The 15,312-nt window shown below is 41.6% G+C and overlaps 1 protein-coding gene across 3 annotated transcripts in view; it reads left to right on the forward strand.

The window, feature by feature from the left end:
• Positions 1-15,312, forward strand: part of PTCH1 (patched 1) — a 60,689-nt gene that overhangs the window by 2,878 nt on the left and 42,499 nt on the right. The window lies entirely within an intron of this gene.

The raw sequence follows: 15,312 nt of genomic DNA on the forward strand, positions 1-15,312 counted from the left end.
ATGTTTGCAAAGTAGATTAATGTTTCCTCGCGGGTGGGGGCTTTCAAGTGGAATTATTCTGGGGGAAGGCTGCATTTTGCAGGCTGAAAGAAGTAATGTGTTTTAAGAACGCGGGTTTGGTGGGAGGGGCCACAGAAGCTCTTCAAGGGGTTCTGCCAGCCTTTTATCTGCATTCCTCAATTTGGGGGGTTCTTAAAGCCTTTTTTAAAGCAGTTATAAATTTAAAATAGATTCTCCCCTCCCCCCACGGAAACATTTTACATTCTTTTGGTGATACAGGTTTTTGTTTGGGGCGGGGTTTTTTTCTGTTGGTTATCTTTGAATTCTTTTTGGAAAGTGACAGTCTTGTTTTTTGGAAACATTTTAACCCGTAAACACTGCCTTGGATCTCTCTTAAAATGGGATGGGAGGGAGAGATTGAGGTAATTATGTGGATATTTCAAACTAGAATATGTGGAGTATTCTTAGGGAAAGCTACCTAAAACTGAATTTGAAAATCTCAGAGTTACATGCATAATCTATTACTTTCAGAATGATGTTGGTGATCTAACCTTGGAGAATATCTTGTTAATTTTGCCTTGTTTGTGAGATTCCACTTTCAGTGTTTTGCAAGCATATAATGTAGTCTTTAGCTGAGAAGTGACAATTAAAATAATAGTCCAAATCATTAAGACCAGAAAACATTCTTACCTTAAGTAGCTTGGTAATTAAGACAGAGTGTTATTTGGATCGAATCGGTGGGGTAATTTACCTCAGTTCAGCACTTCAGTGTCATCGGTAGATAAAAGGAGGTTTTATTGACCATCTATGATGTACTAGCAACAAGTTTACTGAACACTCATAACATCCCTGGCATCGTGCTAGGCACTGTAAGGGGCACTAAAGCATGTGAGACATTCCCTAAGCACAAATTCATGGACTTAAAACTACTAGACTTCATTGGACTTGTGCTAAATTTGATCTCACAGTTGAAGTGGACTGTGAAAGTTAAATGGGAAAAATGAAAAAAGAAAAGCTTCCATGTATGTGGTGAGGAAAATTAGAGCAACCTGGAGAGAGTGAGGAGGAGGAGGAGGAAAGAGGAAGTTCTAGGCAGGAGCTCAGAAAAAGGGGTCAGGCAAAGGCTCAAGCTGAGTGGACAGATGGCAGTGGGAGCCCCCCACCCTAGGTTGGAATAGGGTGCAGTAACTCACATGGGCCCTGGACAGCAGGGCTGTAGTTCGGAGATTACATAATTGGCGAGACTGTGAAGAAGCTACCATTGGTTCTGGGATAGAGCAAAGGATGAGATGAGCAGAGGATACCTCCAACTCTGTCTACATGTTCACTTTCCACACGTGGTCCTACAAATTTGTTGGGTGGTGTTGATGATGATGACAACAAGAGCATTTTTTGTTTGTTTTGAGATTTTTCAGTAGACCTTTAATAAATTTAAAGGAAATTATGGTGGTTTTATTTTCTTAACATTGTATATTTCTAGAAGCAAGTATGTTTCTGCATTATACAACTCATTTCAATTCCTGGAAGGAGGAGAAACATTCTGAGTCTCATCCCCTGCTCCATCTTAGTAAGAGTTAGGGAGTGACACACCTGAGACTCATTTTGCCAACTTTTATCCTCTGAACTGTTTTCCTTTCCATTTGTTTTGGCTGTTTCAAGTGTGGCTTACTGATTCTTTGGCCAGATATTATCTACTCAGCACTATCACTTGTTGAGCAACTATCATTACCATGTATTATTTACTATCACATGCCTTATAACTCAATAAAGTAGTTATCTTTATTTTATAATATGGTTTATGTAGTGTTTTTATATATAACAACTGAATTGTTGTCTTATTTTACATGATAAACTATGGATCCTTTATGTCTCCAGACCAGTTTGCCTACTAATGACTTACGTCAACTTGGTCTCTTGTTGCTTTGACCTTGATTTCATTTATTCATTTGCTGTGTGCTAGATGTAGAAGGAGCAACAGTTTCATGAACACATATAAACCCAAGCAGGGAAGCCAGCATACCATTTTATAATTTTAATTTAAATTCAGAGTAAATGTCTTGTTTATGATATATTGACTTATATTGACTTTAGTGTTCATGTCAACAGTAAATAGTGTGAGCATTTGCTTTTAGGAGTAAGAATTCCCTGCTGTCTTAGACTGTAGTGTAAAATGAGTAGCAAGTCAAAATTTAGGTTAATTTTGCACTTTAATCTCTTAGATAAATGCCCCGTCACTATCAGCAAAGAAGTTGTTAGATGGTGTTTTCTTCATAGGGACTCTAAATGTTCTGGGTGTAAACAGAGTGCTTGCTACTACACTAAATAAACCAAATGACTAGAGGTTACGTATTCCTCCTAGTTAAAAAGCAACAGAAGAAAGCATAAGAGATTTTAACAGGAGGGGAATGCTGAGGGGCAGTTTGGAAAAATGCTATTTTTCCTAGTATTTAAAAAAAACATATATGCACACACATATACACAAACATATATATGTCTATACACAAATTCATGTCTCCACTTTTCCTTTGTGTTTGTGTATGCACATAGACTTGCTATGTGCCTCCTCATATCTGCCAAAATAATGTTATCTTTTTAATACAGCCCATAAATTAAAGGTATCCTTTGATTTGACATTCATAGCTTGTTTAACATGCTGGAGAAGTGTGGCTTTATAAAGGTAGTTTAAATGTATTGGCTGTAATGCACAGACCAATCACTATAAGCTAGATGAAGATTGTCTCATTTTTTATGGTACGGGTAATAAAAATTATTTGATTCTGTTGTTAAAATATTCATATAACGATTGCCTTTGAAGAAACTGTCAGTATACATTAGATGCTAACTTGGGTCTTAGGGCAAGTCAAAAATGTCAAATCTAGCTCACTTGTGAATGGAGTCCTGAAGTTTGGTAAAAGAATGTGTGGAATGATATAGTGGACATCTGCTATTACTGAAACACATACCAGTGGCAACAAGGTCAGAGGGAGACTAATTGTTATTTAAAAATATTCATTCAGCACATATTCTCAATGCCTGCTCTGTACTAGGCACTGTATGAAGCTCCAGAGAGAAGTTGGTGATAGGCTGCAGTCCCTGGCTTCAGAAGACCTCCACTTAACAGGCACACAGACCAGTTGCAGGATGGCAGGGACAGCCCCGAGGGTAGGAGGCCCGAGCCAAGCACAGAGGCTGGAAAGATAGGGATCATAGGCTATTCCAAGCTGAAGGAACAGCATGGGCAAAGGCTCAGAGGACATGCATGGGCGTGGCCTCCAGGAGAACTCCCAGTGCTTGTCTTTGGAACATAAGTTTTGAGGTGGGGAGCCTTGAGTCTTGAAGGTTCAGCTGCATGGCAAAAAGGTCTCCGATGTGTGTGGGGCATTTGGCCCAGGGGCTGCCAACATTTTTTTTTTTTTTTAAGCCAACTTTGGCCTATCTCATAATTTACACTAGTGTTTTTGGCCTCTGGGGCCCTCCCTCGTACCAGATCACTTAGCTTGGATCTTACGCTTTCAGGCATAGAAGAGAAATGCTTTATTTTTACTCCTGCCCATTTCTCTGTTGGCATTCTATTTGCTTAGCACTTTATTCTCCTGTCTCCCTTAATATCCACCCCCCTCACACTCCAACCCTCTATCAGACACAGGTTTGTTGTCACAATATCTTAGTGACAGAATGTTCATTTATCTTGAGCCTTTTTTTTTTCCTTCCTCAATGCTTGCCCAGCCCCTGGCCTCCTTTATTGTAAAGGGGAACAGCCTTGAAATGAATCCATATTGCCTTGTGTTTATTAATATCTCTGGAGGCCAGCATCAAGGGAAGACACAAGTTGTGCCTTTTTTTAAAAAAAAAGGGCAATAAAATTTTTTAAAAATGCCTGCTTGATGTTTGTAAGTGCTCTCAAGTTAGTACTACCTTGCTAGCATTATGCCTTTGGTGTTCTTGGCAGTTATAGGAGATAAATTGAGCTCCACCACACTTTCAGTTTAAGCAAGGTTTCTCACTATTGACATTTTGGGCTGGATAATTCTCTGCTGTGAGCTGTTCTGTATATTGTAAGATATTGAACAGCATCCCTGGCCTCTACCCACTAGATGCCAGTAGCACCTTCCCCATTGTGACAACCAAAAATGTTTCTTGTCATTGCCAAATGTGTGGGGTGGGGGGCGAGGCACAAAATCGCCCCAATGTATAACAATTGGTTTAGGTAATAGATTCCGGTTGGAAGACCCATGCTGTGCAGATGGAAGGCTTTTATTATGATGGAGTTGTGGCTGTAAATGCATTGCAGTGAATGCAAAAGTTTTATTCTTTAAGATAAACTCTTCCACTCCATCTCCATATTTACTGACCTAGGTAACTAATTTTTTAATGCTAATTTGAATTTTTAATTTTTCTTAGAATTACATCAGAAATTAAATAAACACCATGACAAGTTCCAGGGTGGGTGCAGTGGTGGGGTTAAGGCCATGGAAGAAAGAAAATTTATATTTAAATACTTTTTTTCTTCAAATAACTTAATTTTGCAGATATACATTGTTGCATTTTAACTACAGCAGGCTGAAGGTTTTTAGCATTAAGGTGACTTTGTAAAAAGCAATAAAAGACACCACTGGACTTTGTTCATATTGAAATAACAGCTCCTTCCAGAAGCCCACATAGCACATTATTAGCTCTTTGGTGGTCTAGTTCTCCAGATGTTCATATCACAAACCACTTTTCCCCAGGTGCCCTTATGCAGCAGAACCAAAGGGACAGCGAGGGACTGAGGCATGTAAGCTAGAAAGAGGCAGAATGGGCTCTGCTTTTACTGCCCTTTCCAGCTTCGTCACCCCATTTCTGCTCTCTGGGGCTGTCAGTTTTGGTACATTTCACAATGGACAGAAAGAATGCAGAACAGCTCCTTTCTGCTCCTTGGTTCTCTGTGCACTTTTAAAAATTAAGAATCTGTTTATTAGATGGGTATTGATTAGATTTAAATAGTGAGCACACATGTACAGGTGAAAGCAGTTGTGGTATTTCTTTCATACTGAGAGAAAAATGATAAAATAAATAAATTAACACCCAACGATAATCGCTTTAAAAATAACAAATAGCTTCAGGTGCCTTCTCTACAGGGCAGCTGACCCCGTGAGTTTTCCGTATCCCTCTGCTGCCTGCCACTCTTACCCTCCAACAAATTTAGAAGCCAGGTTGGGCGATGGGGTATTTCAGATGCACGTAGCACTGCTTGGAGGCCCCAGAAGATGACAGCTTCCAGATGTATGAACCGCCGGATTCGTTTGTTTGGATTATGCGCCACAGCTGATGGCGAGATTAACGCTGGCTGGACAAGCTATGGGAGATTTGTCTGGTTTCCACAGTGCCATGTTTATATTTCATTGGGATTTCTCCTTCAAAGCTGACCTCCATATGACCCTGGGTCCCGTCCATTTGGGCTGAGCTGTAACTTGTCTGCCCTCCTTCTCATATTGGGGCAGGGGGTCATAGTTCTGCAGCCAAAGGGGCTGCTTTCATGGCTGCCCCCACTTCGTCCGTGCCAGCTGTCTGCCCAGATTTAGCCACTGAAAAGTAGTCTGTTCTGCTGGGTCGGGTGTGTGTGCGTGTGTGAAATTTTTAAAGTTTTGGGTTTTTTTTTTCTTTTAAAATAAATATTGAAATATATTTAAATTGTTTTAAAGGAGACCAGATTTTAATAAGAGACCATTTGCAGAATTATAGTATTTTAACTCAGCACTATTTTGACAGTATTTTGAAAACAAATTGAGGGTGTTCCAGCTATGTAAGACATTCCTAAATAATTGTCATATCCATATGATTCTATTATTAGAATACTGTCTCATTTGCCCCTCACTGGCTCCCAGAACCCGTTCTGCTTCATCCCTCCTTCCTTATCTCTCACCCTTTATATCTTTGCTCATCTTCCCTTCTCTTTCCCTCCCTCCCATTCACCTACTCCTAAACTGCCCAATTCATTTCCTCCCAATGGATCTCTGGAATGACTGGTGTGAAATCTGAAATGGTAGTAAATCTGGTTAATCACAAACTGACAGGAGGGAATTAGAAAATACATTACTTCAAACATACTAGATGCAGAGCTGCCATTTGACTCCTTGGAGTTCTTACCTTGGTGAGGGTGTGTTCTAAGCAGGCACTCTTTGAAGAGGTCTTGTCAGCAGCAGATTTGCTTCCCCTGTTGAAGAGCCATGGCATTTTTGTGGACTTTTGAGGTGACTTTAGAATCCATTAAGTGGAGTGCGAAATAAGTCTCGGTCCCCTGAGCTTGATGTGTTGTATGAAATACAGAAGAATTGGGCTCCGTAGCATTTCTGAGGTGGTAAGTGAAACGTAAACCATGACATTCCTTCCCAGGAGCCCTCCTTAAGGCTTTCCTGGGTGTAGCTGTGTGGAACGCCTACCAAAGCCAAAGGGTACATGGAGTGTGGATAGAGATGGAAGAGGGCAGATTTCCTTATCCACATTTTGGCAGACTGCCACAGCATTAGATGATCCGTCCCGATGAGAGGTCCTGGAGAGCAGAGGGCTTTGCTCATGAAGGCCCTACTCACTGCTCAGAGGAGGGAGCTCTTTGGGAGTTTCTCAGTGGGAACCTTCCCTGTCTGCACAGATATCATCAGGGTCATCAAAATTAAATGCTTTTACTACTTGTTCTTTGCTTCCAAACTCTGAATTCATGTTCTTTAACTAGATTTTTTTTCTCTTAAATTGGATTTAGGGTTGTTTTTTTCTTTACACTGCAATACCTGTTTTTGTACATGTATCTTTAGGTTTGACAGATATTCTTCCGAAACAGTAGAATGTTGCCATTAAGAAACTGCTTTATTATTGTGGAAATTTGGGGGAATTTAGTGTATAGAAAGATGCATCCTATTTTTAATCCCTTCAAGACTATGACTATTTTGTTATACTTGGGTTTAGAGTATAGTTGGAAAAACAGCTGTCATGTGTTAGAGAATCTGTACAGTTGGTGGGCAGTCAGGTACCTGCTAATGAATTACAAGTTTGTTGTTGGAGAAATTTATAATGTGGAGTCAGGACCTTATTTGCAATCCAGAAACCCAGGTGCGAAATGGTCCAGATAGTCTACACTGCATATGGGTCCCAAAACACCACTGGCTATGGTGGTGAGGCTAGAGGGAAGTAAGTCTCTGTGCCACAGCACAAGCTTTATTTGTTATTGTTAGTTAGGATAAATGAACAGAAACAGTAGATTTCTCCAATTTATTGAGCAAGATAGTTTTCGCTTATTGATGAAATGTGTTACAGAAGTAAGCGAAAGGGACTGGAAGTGGGCTTTGTTAAGTTGATGTGCATGATTTTTTCCCCTTAAATCATTGCTTAAGGGCTTCTGGCCCCTAGCTCAGGAATCCTGCCCAAAAATGCCAGATGTATTACACAGTCAAGTACTGCAATGTAAACACTGCTCTGTGCCATGAGGCAGGGTGGTCCATCTCCTATTTAAGAAGAGTGAGAGATTGGGAGGGAATGAGGGGTAAGCCTTCTACTCTGCAGTGAGCACAGTAGTGGTTGTGTCGTTTGTGTTTGGCTGCACTGTCAAGATTTGGAACTAAAGATGAATTAATACTTTGGATTGGCAAAGAAAAACAACTTGAATAGGGATGCCAAAGAGAGCAAGATGTGGCTTGGATAATGTTGCTTCATCGGGTCAGATAAGTTTATCAAATGTTGAACAGAATGGGGGTGGTGCTGATATAAGAAAGCTGTTGACTTAATAGCAGCATCTGTGAGCATCACCCTTTTCATCTGCCATGAGTTACGTTGAAAGGCGAGCAAAGCAAGGCAGAAGAGGCCAGCTTCCTTCACTGCCCTCTCCTGTGTCTGAGAGAGCCTGTTGGGTTGGTGCACCTTCTGTGTGTAAACCGAAGGTATATCACAAAGCTGCTCTCCAGTATTTTGTAATCCTGGGGGGCGGGGGTAGACCAAGATATGTTGCAAAATAAATGGCCTACCAGTTTGGAAATTTAAAGAATTTACTAATAATGATCACTTGGAGGTGAGAAAGTAACTGGGCGCTTGGCCACCTGTCCAGTAGAACATGTTTACAGTGCTGCAGGCAATTCAGGGAAACTGGGATGCCTTAGACCTTATCTGTACATTCAAATAATCTAATATAATACTGAGCAGTCCTTAGATTGATTAAATTCAGGGTTTTAAAAAAAATTAACATGAAGGTATTTTGTGTGTGGAGGAAATGAGGTTTCAGTTTGAATTGGAATTGTTAAAACAACCTGCAATAATAATATTCCAGTTTAAGAAATCAGTTCTGTAGAGTGATCCAATAAAATTACTTTAAGAAACAGTGATGGTAAAAACAAGAATTCTGAGGTTAAGGAAAATATAGGCTTCCTGACTCACTCACTCTCTCTCTCCCCTACCCATGACTTTTTTTTTCTTTTTTGAATTCTCCCGTCTTTCCAACATCCATTCCTTGATTTCCTTTGCTCTTTTAGTAGGGAAACCAGAAAACTTCACAAAATAGATGTACATATCACAATGTCTTTTTAAATAGAGGCTAAGAGAGAAAATAACAAAAGAATTTTCATTAGTTGCTTAAGAAAGTCTTTCCTCTTACCTGATTTTTCCCCTATGAGGTTTATATATACATTGTTATAATAAGTTTAAAAAATGATAAAGATGACACTATTATTTCAGTCCACACATGATCCAGGAAAAAAATTGCACATGTTTAATACCTTGCTTAATTGCAAACAAAACTTGCTATTTGAGGGAATTGGAATTAGGACTAAATATCTATTAACTGCTCTTTCTAGAGATTTGGGGAATAAGATGACCCTTTTTTTCCTTTTTTTTTTTTTTTTTAATAATAGGCTACAGTTTCACATGGCTCCCAAAAGAAATCTCTCTCCCTTTTTGTTTCCCACACCAATTGATTTATCATTTTGCTTGCAAGCAGATCCAGAATGTTAGGGCAAGAGCACACTCACTTTTTTCTCGTAACTTTTTTGTTGCGGACCGAAACCAGTTGACTTGAATAAATTTTTCTGAGGCCTGAATGTAGCCAGCAACGTGGAAAAATCTTGCCATTCAGGGCCGTCTGAATGTACATTTCAGCCACACAGTAAGCTGCATTGGTAGGCACTGGACTGCTAAATACAACCATTTTTCGCAGCAGCGAGTTAGACAGGTGATTAGCATAATTAGCACCGAGCAGCTATACATATGGTAATGCTGAGTGTGTAAATGCCAGCTGCGGTGTAAAATTTATGTCAGGGGTCGGCAGGGCTGTGCGAAAGTATTGTGTTCCAGCTGCAGGTCAGGGCCGCCAAAGCTTACCTCCTTTTCTCTTGTTGGTGAATACGCCAAACAGAAGAGAAAGACAGAAATATAACAGATACGGCTTTGATGGAACAGCCCGGTTCTGTGCAAGAGGGACTGTTCTATAAAACACATGCATGCACGCATGCACACACACACACACACACACACACACACTTGCAGAAATCCCTTACTTTACAAACTGTGTTTACTTCATGCAAGGTCCACATGAGCAGTGGCCAGAATTGGGGCTTTGGGTAGGTGAATGGGCCAAGGGATTTCCTGGGAGGAAAACTTTAAGTCACTGAATTGTTAAAAGGAGCTAAGAGTTGTGCTTTTCTGTTTTCCTCCCTAGCCTCTTGTCCCCCTCCCCCATTCCCTCCACTCCTGCCCACATTGTTTTCCTTCAAATTAAGGGGTTAGGGCCGGGGGGAGGGCAGCAGATCACCACTGGGTGGGATGGTGTTTGTCCTTTAGAAGAATGAGAATGACCATCATGGAGCATGGAGGTGTCAGTCCTCCTTGAACATAATATAATGTAAGGTTCCAGCAGTGCGGCTCTTCCCAAACTGCTTGACTGGTTTTAGCAAAGGGCTACAAGTTTCTTTGTGTCTTGTGGTAGCTATGCTAACCATTCTACCTACCACCACTCTCAGACCCATTAGATAAGAATCACAGTGGATTTCTTGTTTTAAAGGAGGACAATCTTGAATGACTCATGTCCTTGGAAATGCACAGTGGAGGAATGTATTGCTACGATGAGTTCATGCATTTTTGCACTTGAAGCATTTTTTCTGCCACCTTCCCTCCCCCCTTTTTTTGCTTGGTGGCTGTAAAGAGTGGCGATGATAGAATATAGTTCACACTACGCTGACCTGGTGATCAAACTTCCTCATAGCACCAGGGGGTCCTTATTTACCAGCCCATAATCCAGCTAATCTCAATAGCAGCAAACTCATGAAAGTGGCCCCCAGTGATGGGCATCTCCTCACACAGATGCAAAGAGGGAAGGATCAGATATGGGAGAGAAATTGGGCCATCTTGTTCCACAGGGGTGGGAGCCTGTGTTCTGAAGGTGGGACTCACATTGCCTTCCCCCCCTCCCCCCCTGCCCCTCCGTGCATGCTCAAATAGGAGGCCAGTGAAAAGAGCCCAGGCAGGACAATGGCGAGGAGAGGTGATGTCAGCCCCACAGAAGCTGGGAGAAGGGAACAGGGTTGTTATGCAACAGCCTGAATGCTGTGATAGAGAGCCCCTGCCATGCAAGCGTTTGGGTTTTGTTGTTATTGGCTTGTTTTCTGTTTTTATTTTTTTAATGAAGATTTTAGGAGGCCTTACCTAAACACTTAGAACTCGATAACAACATGCCGTCCTTGGTCCCTGCTTTCTGTTTCCTGATCCAGCATTGCCTCTGAGAGAGAGTGCTACTGTGTGTCGGACCCTCCTGGGCTTGCTCAGCTTGGGGACAGGAAGCAGGACAGGCTTAAGTTTGCATCAGCTTGTTTGTAGCACTTGAGTGTTCAGGTGACATCCTGGTAGGACTTGGGACAGTTCACAGCTGGGCAGGTAGGCAGTTAGGGGTAAAGCAGAGCTCTACTCTGCTATGTCTTGAAGGCTGTGACTTCACTGGGCCTGTCGTAGGTGGGGTTGACAGCAGCCCTCACTTGCACAGCAAGTGACCAATGAAGAATGGGCCTCCTGACAGATGCAGTATCATCTTGGGAGCTGATGGCCCTGTAAGAAATACTTAGGTGGAGGGGTGAGACTGTGGCAGGCAGCAGGTCCAGTGAGGGCAGAGTGCTGGAGTGACCTGATCATGTCCGACAGGGTGAGCAGGCAGCTTCAGGGAAGGCCACTCAGAGGAAGCAGCCTGCACTGGGCTGGAGCAGATGGCACCACCAACAGCTGGTGTGAGGGGCTTGCAGCAGGCATATACTCCAAGCAATCCTATAGCTACTTTTCCTGCACTCCGCCCTCCACTCCCACCCCCTCCTTCTCTGGGGAGGGGTAGGGATGTTTCTTGCTCTTGTCTTGCTTTTGTGGTTTTCTTCTCCCTGGGTTCCCTCATGAAGGGAAATTTCCTTTGGGCTATCTGATTCTAGCATTTTCCCATGGCAACACCCAAGGGCACAATCTCACAAGGAGAAAAACAGCCCAGAAGCTTAAGCAGCAGTTGGCTAGTCATGAATAAAAGAGATGGGTGGAAAAGTGACTAAAACTCACAGCCCAGGAGTTTTCAGCCAGTTGCCCAAATTACTGAATCTTCTTTTTTTTTTTTTTAGTTTATGAAATGAGCTGGTGGTAACAATTTAGCAGTTACACTCTTTTAGAGATTTGTACGTTTTTCACCCTCACAATAACTAATCGCAACACTGAAAGAAGGACCTGAAATAACTAAAGGGGAGGGGGGGAATCTCTCTAGGGTCTGTTAGATAATTCATGGGATTAATCAAATGCAAATGCTACGCCTGCATATACACAGACCCCATTTTCCTAATTGGACTCTGAGTGGGTACTTTTCAGGCTGAAAGGGTCATTTGTTTTGACTGATTGACTTTTCGAGGCTTTGGGGAGAATTAATATCTTATACAGATGACTGCCTGTTCCCAAGGCTCTGTATTGAAGCTCTTCATTCATTTATCCATCTGACATACTGAGTGTGCGCTGTGAGCTTGATGTGCTGGGGTGAGTGGGCAGTGGAGGTGCGTGGGCAGCAGATTGTGCCTCCCGAAAGGACTTGGAATTTATTGGGAAAAACACTTTGGTTGGTCCTTCCAATTATCTTTTTGTGGATCACAATAAGCTTTTGTGAAAAGCTTTTTGCACGAATGCCAGAGCTTGTATTAAGCTCTGTGCAAAAGGCTGTGCTCAGGAATGATACAGCAGAACATCATGAAGGGGGCATCTCTTGTCTACTACGGATTGGAAATGATTTGGCCCAGCCTGTAGGCGCATGTATGGAATGGTTTCTCACCTGTACTGGCCCTTCTTCACCTTGGAAAACCATACTTGGTTTGATTGGGGAGGAAAAGGATCAGCGGAGCTTAATTTTGAACGTCTTTGCAGAAGTGATGCTCTTTACCCCACCTCTTTCAAAGAATTGGTTTGAGCCTCAGATTTCTGGAGAACAAGATGGCAGAATTTGCAGGTAAAGAGATTTAGGCCTCCTTGTTCTCTGTGACCCCTCATTTCTCTGCCCCTTTGGGGACCAGAAAAGAAAAGGGCCCTGTCCACCCATGAGGCTATACTGACAAAACTGATATCTCCTCAGTAGCTGTGAAAAATCTGGATGCAATGTTGTTATCCTTTAAATAAAAATAGCAATTATTTGTCCTGCGTAATACTTCCATGCATTCTAAAAGCTCTAGGTGTGAGCCTAGTATATCTGGTCTGTGAGCTTTGGTGCTCTAAGACTCATATCCTCAGCTGGTGCTCAGAAGCTACAAGGCTTGCAGGGCAGTTAGACTCAGGGTTAAAGGGTCAGTTTTGCCTCCCATTAGCTTGGGTAGCCTTGGACAAGTCACCCAAAATCTGCAGCTGCATTTTCTCCTCTGTAAGGTAAGGGTGCTGTTACATGCTCTGCGATGAATGAATGAGTGGATGCCTGCTCAGCTACTGGCTAAGGGTTTGGGAAATTTCACATTCTTATTGGTCCTACAAGGTTAGTAGTAACATTTTAATCCCATTTCACAGAGAAGGTTACTGCAGCTCGACTGTATCAGGGACTTGTCCCAAATCTCAGTGCCCCAGGTGGCAGGGCTGGGATTCAGAACTTTCTGATCCCTGTTCTCATCACCTGTCCAGTCCAGCTTGTTGGAACTTGATGGAGGATTGGCACTGAGCAAAATATTTACAGATAAGTAAATAATGAGTGTGAAAGGGCTTTGTAAGTGGAAAGCACCACACAAGTATAAAGGTGGGTTTTTTTGTCCCAGGATCCCAACATTTTTTCAGAGTCTCGTTCAAAGAATTTGGTTGTTATTTTATTGTTAAAGTTGTTGTTAGGAGAGAAAAGTATATGAGGACTTTAGAATATGATAGATATGCATGTTATTTTTACATGGATCTTGTCTTTAATTCGGATCTCACTTATTTTTGGCACATGAAAGGAAGTCTTTATAGTTATACATGTTCATCACAGAAATATTAAGAAATAGAGATAACCTCCCAAAAAGGAAGCAAATGAATATTATCTATAAATCACCATACAGCAATAAGGGCTGTTGACATGGCTGTTAGTATGCTTACATCTACATCACAAATACTGGATCTTATGGTTTATTCTGATCAGTAGTCAAAAATGACTGTGCAGTATTTCATGAACATTCATTTATTTTAAAAATAATGAAGAGGAACTTCAACCTTGAAAATGGGAAATAGAAGAAAGAAAACTATTTCCTCCAGATCACACCTGCAATTTCAATCACTTGAAATGGATTCTGAGGGGCTTCCTGAGGCAATTTCAGTCACTTGAAATGGATTCTGAGGGGCTTCCTGAGAGCCAGGTTTCACACTGGTGTACAGTAAGGAAGCCAGCAAGATAAGGAACAGCTCTGGTTGTTACTCAGCTATGATTTAGGGTAGCAAGTCAGGCAAGTTCATAAAATTGCTCTGTCCAGAGGGGTTTCTTTTTCTGGTAGCTTGTTCCAGAGTGCCTTGGGTAAATACTGATATATGACCACGTGAATGCTGTGCAGTTTATGACAGGTACACCTGAGAAGGAGCTAAGTCTAGCAGTGCAACCAAGTGAATGGTGTCACCATTATGGTGTCATCAAGCACCGGCCACACTCGCCTCCTTTTTCTCCCTGCAGAAGCCAAACCTAAGGGCTTTGCAGTTGCCAGTTCCTCTGCCCGGAACACTTCCTCCAGCTCTTCCAAGTTACTTCCTTTTAGGTCTTCCCTGGCCACTCCATTTGAAGTGGCCTTCCCCAACCCCACCACCCAATAACTCATATGACATCACCATCATCATTTCCTCCATAGCACTTGTCATGCCATGAAATTATTCTGTTGGCTTGCTTGTCTGTTGCCTGTTTGCTTCACTAGCCAGTGAGACTGTTGGAGTAGAGAACAAACTGGTCTCATCCACCAATGCACCCCGGCAGCTTAGCACATAGCACACAACCCCAAATGCTCACCAGATGAATGAATTGTGTTACTACCATTTATTTGTCAATTAAAGTGAATGTCAACTAAACTTCTTTAAAATGACTGAATAGTTTTGCAAATACATTCATGTTTGGTTAAATATAAGATGAAATGTTAAAGTATGGCCATATAATATGTAAAAAATGGAATTTAACAATACTCAAAAATAGGATACAGCATATGTGGTTGAGGGAAATTTAGAATTCAGGGTCTTTCAACTCTAATTGCTTGGGCCACCTATGATAGTCTTGTCTTGGTTGAATCTGGTCACATTAGCAAAATGTTCATATTTATCACTAGAACAAAGAGATGGAAAAGCATAAGTGTTTTCAATTCCAGAGACCTGAAAATCCACACTTTCATTAAAATATGTGGGTTTACTTAAATATACATCTAAAAAGGTGACATTACGGAGCCTCTGAGTACATTTTATATCTCATAGGAAGTAGCATAATTTCTGAAAACCCCTGTGATAAAATAATTGATCTATTATGAGGTTGGTGTCAAAGAGTGTAGTCAAAGTTCTCAGCTGCAGGAAGCTTGCATCTCATTTTTCTTGTGTACTCTCCTCCTTTGGCTCATTATCATAGTGGTTATAGTTACAGGCAGCTGCTCTGCTAAGGTGGCAGCAGCTGGGGAGTCAGGGGGAGTCTGTGGTCCTGTTCTGTTGTTTTTACCTTGTTGTAATTCACCTGAAGTTTTAAGCTTCAATAAAGGTAAAAGGGAAGTGCAACTTTTCTAAGCAGAATGAGAAATCTTGTGCTAGCCAATGCTTGAGGAGGCAAGTGGAAATATAAATGATTTATAGGTGTGGGGCATTTATGTCATATAGCCAGGAAAAAAA

The sequence above is a fragment of the Pteropus medius genome, unplaced genomic scaffold (assembly GCF_902729225.1).
Source record: "Pteropus medius unplaced genomic scaffold, Ma_sr-lr_union100, whole genome shotgun sequence".
Lineage (NCBI taxonomy): Eukaryota > Metazoa > Chordata > Mammalia > Chiroptera > Pteropodidae > Pteropus > Pteropus medius.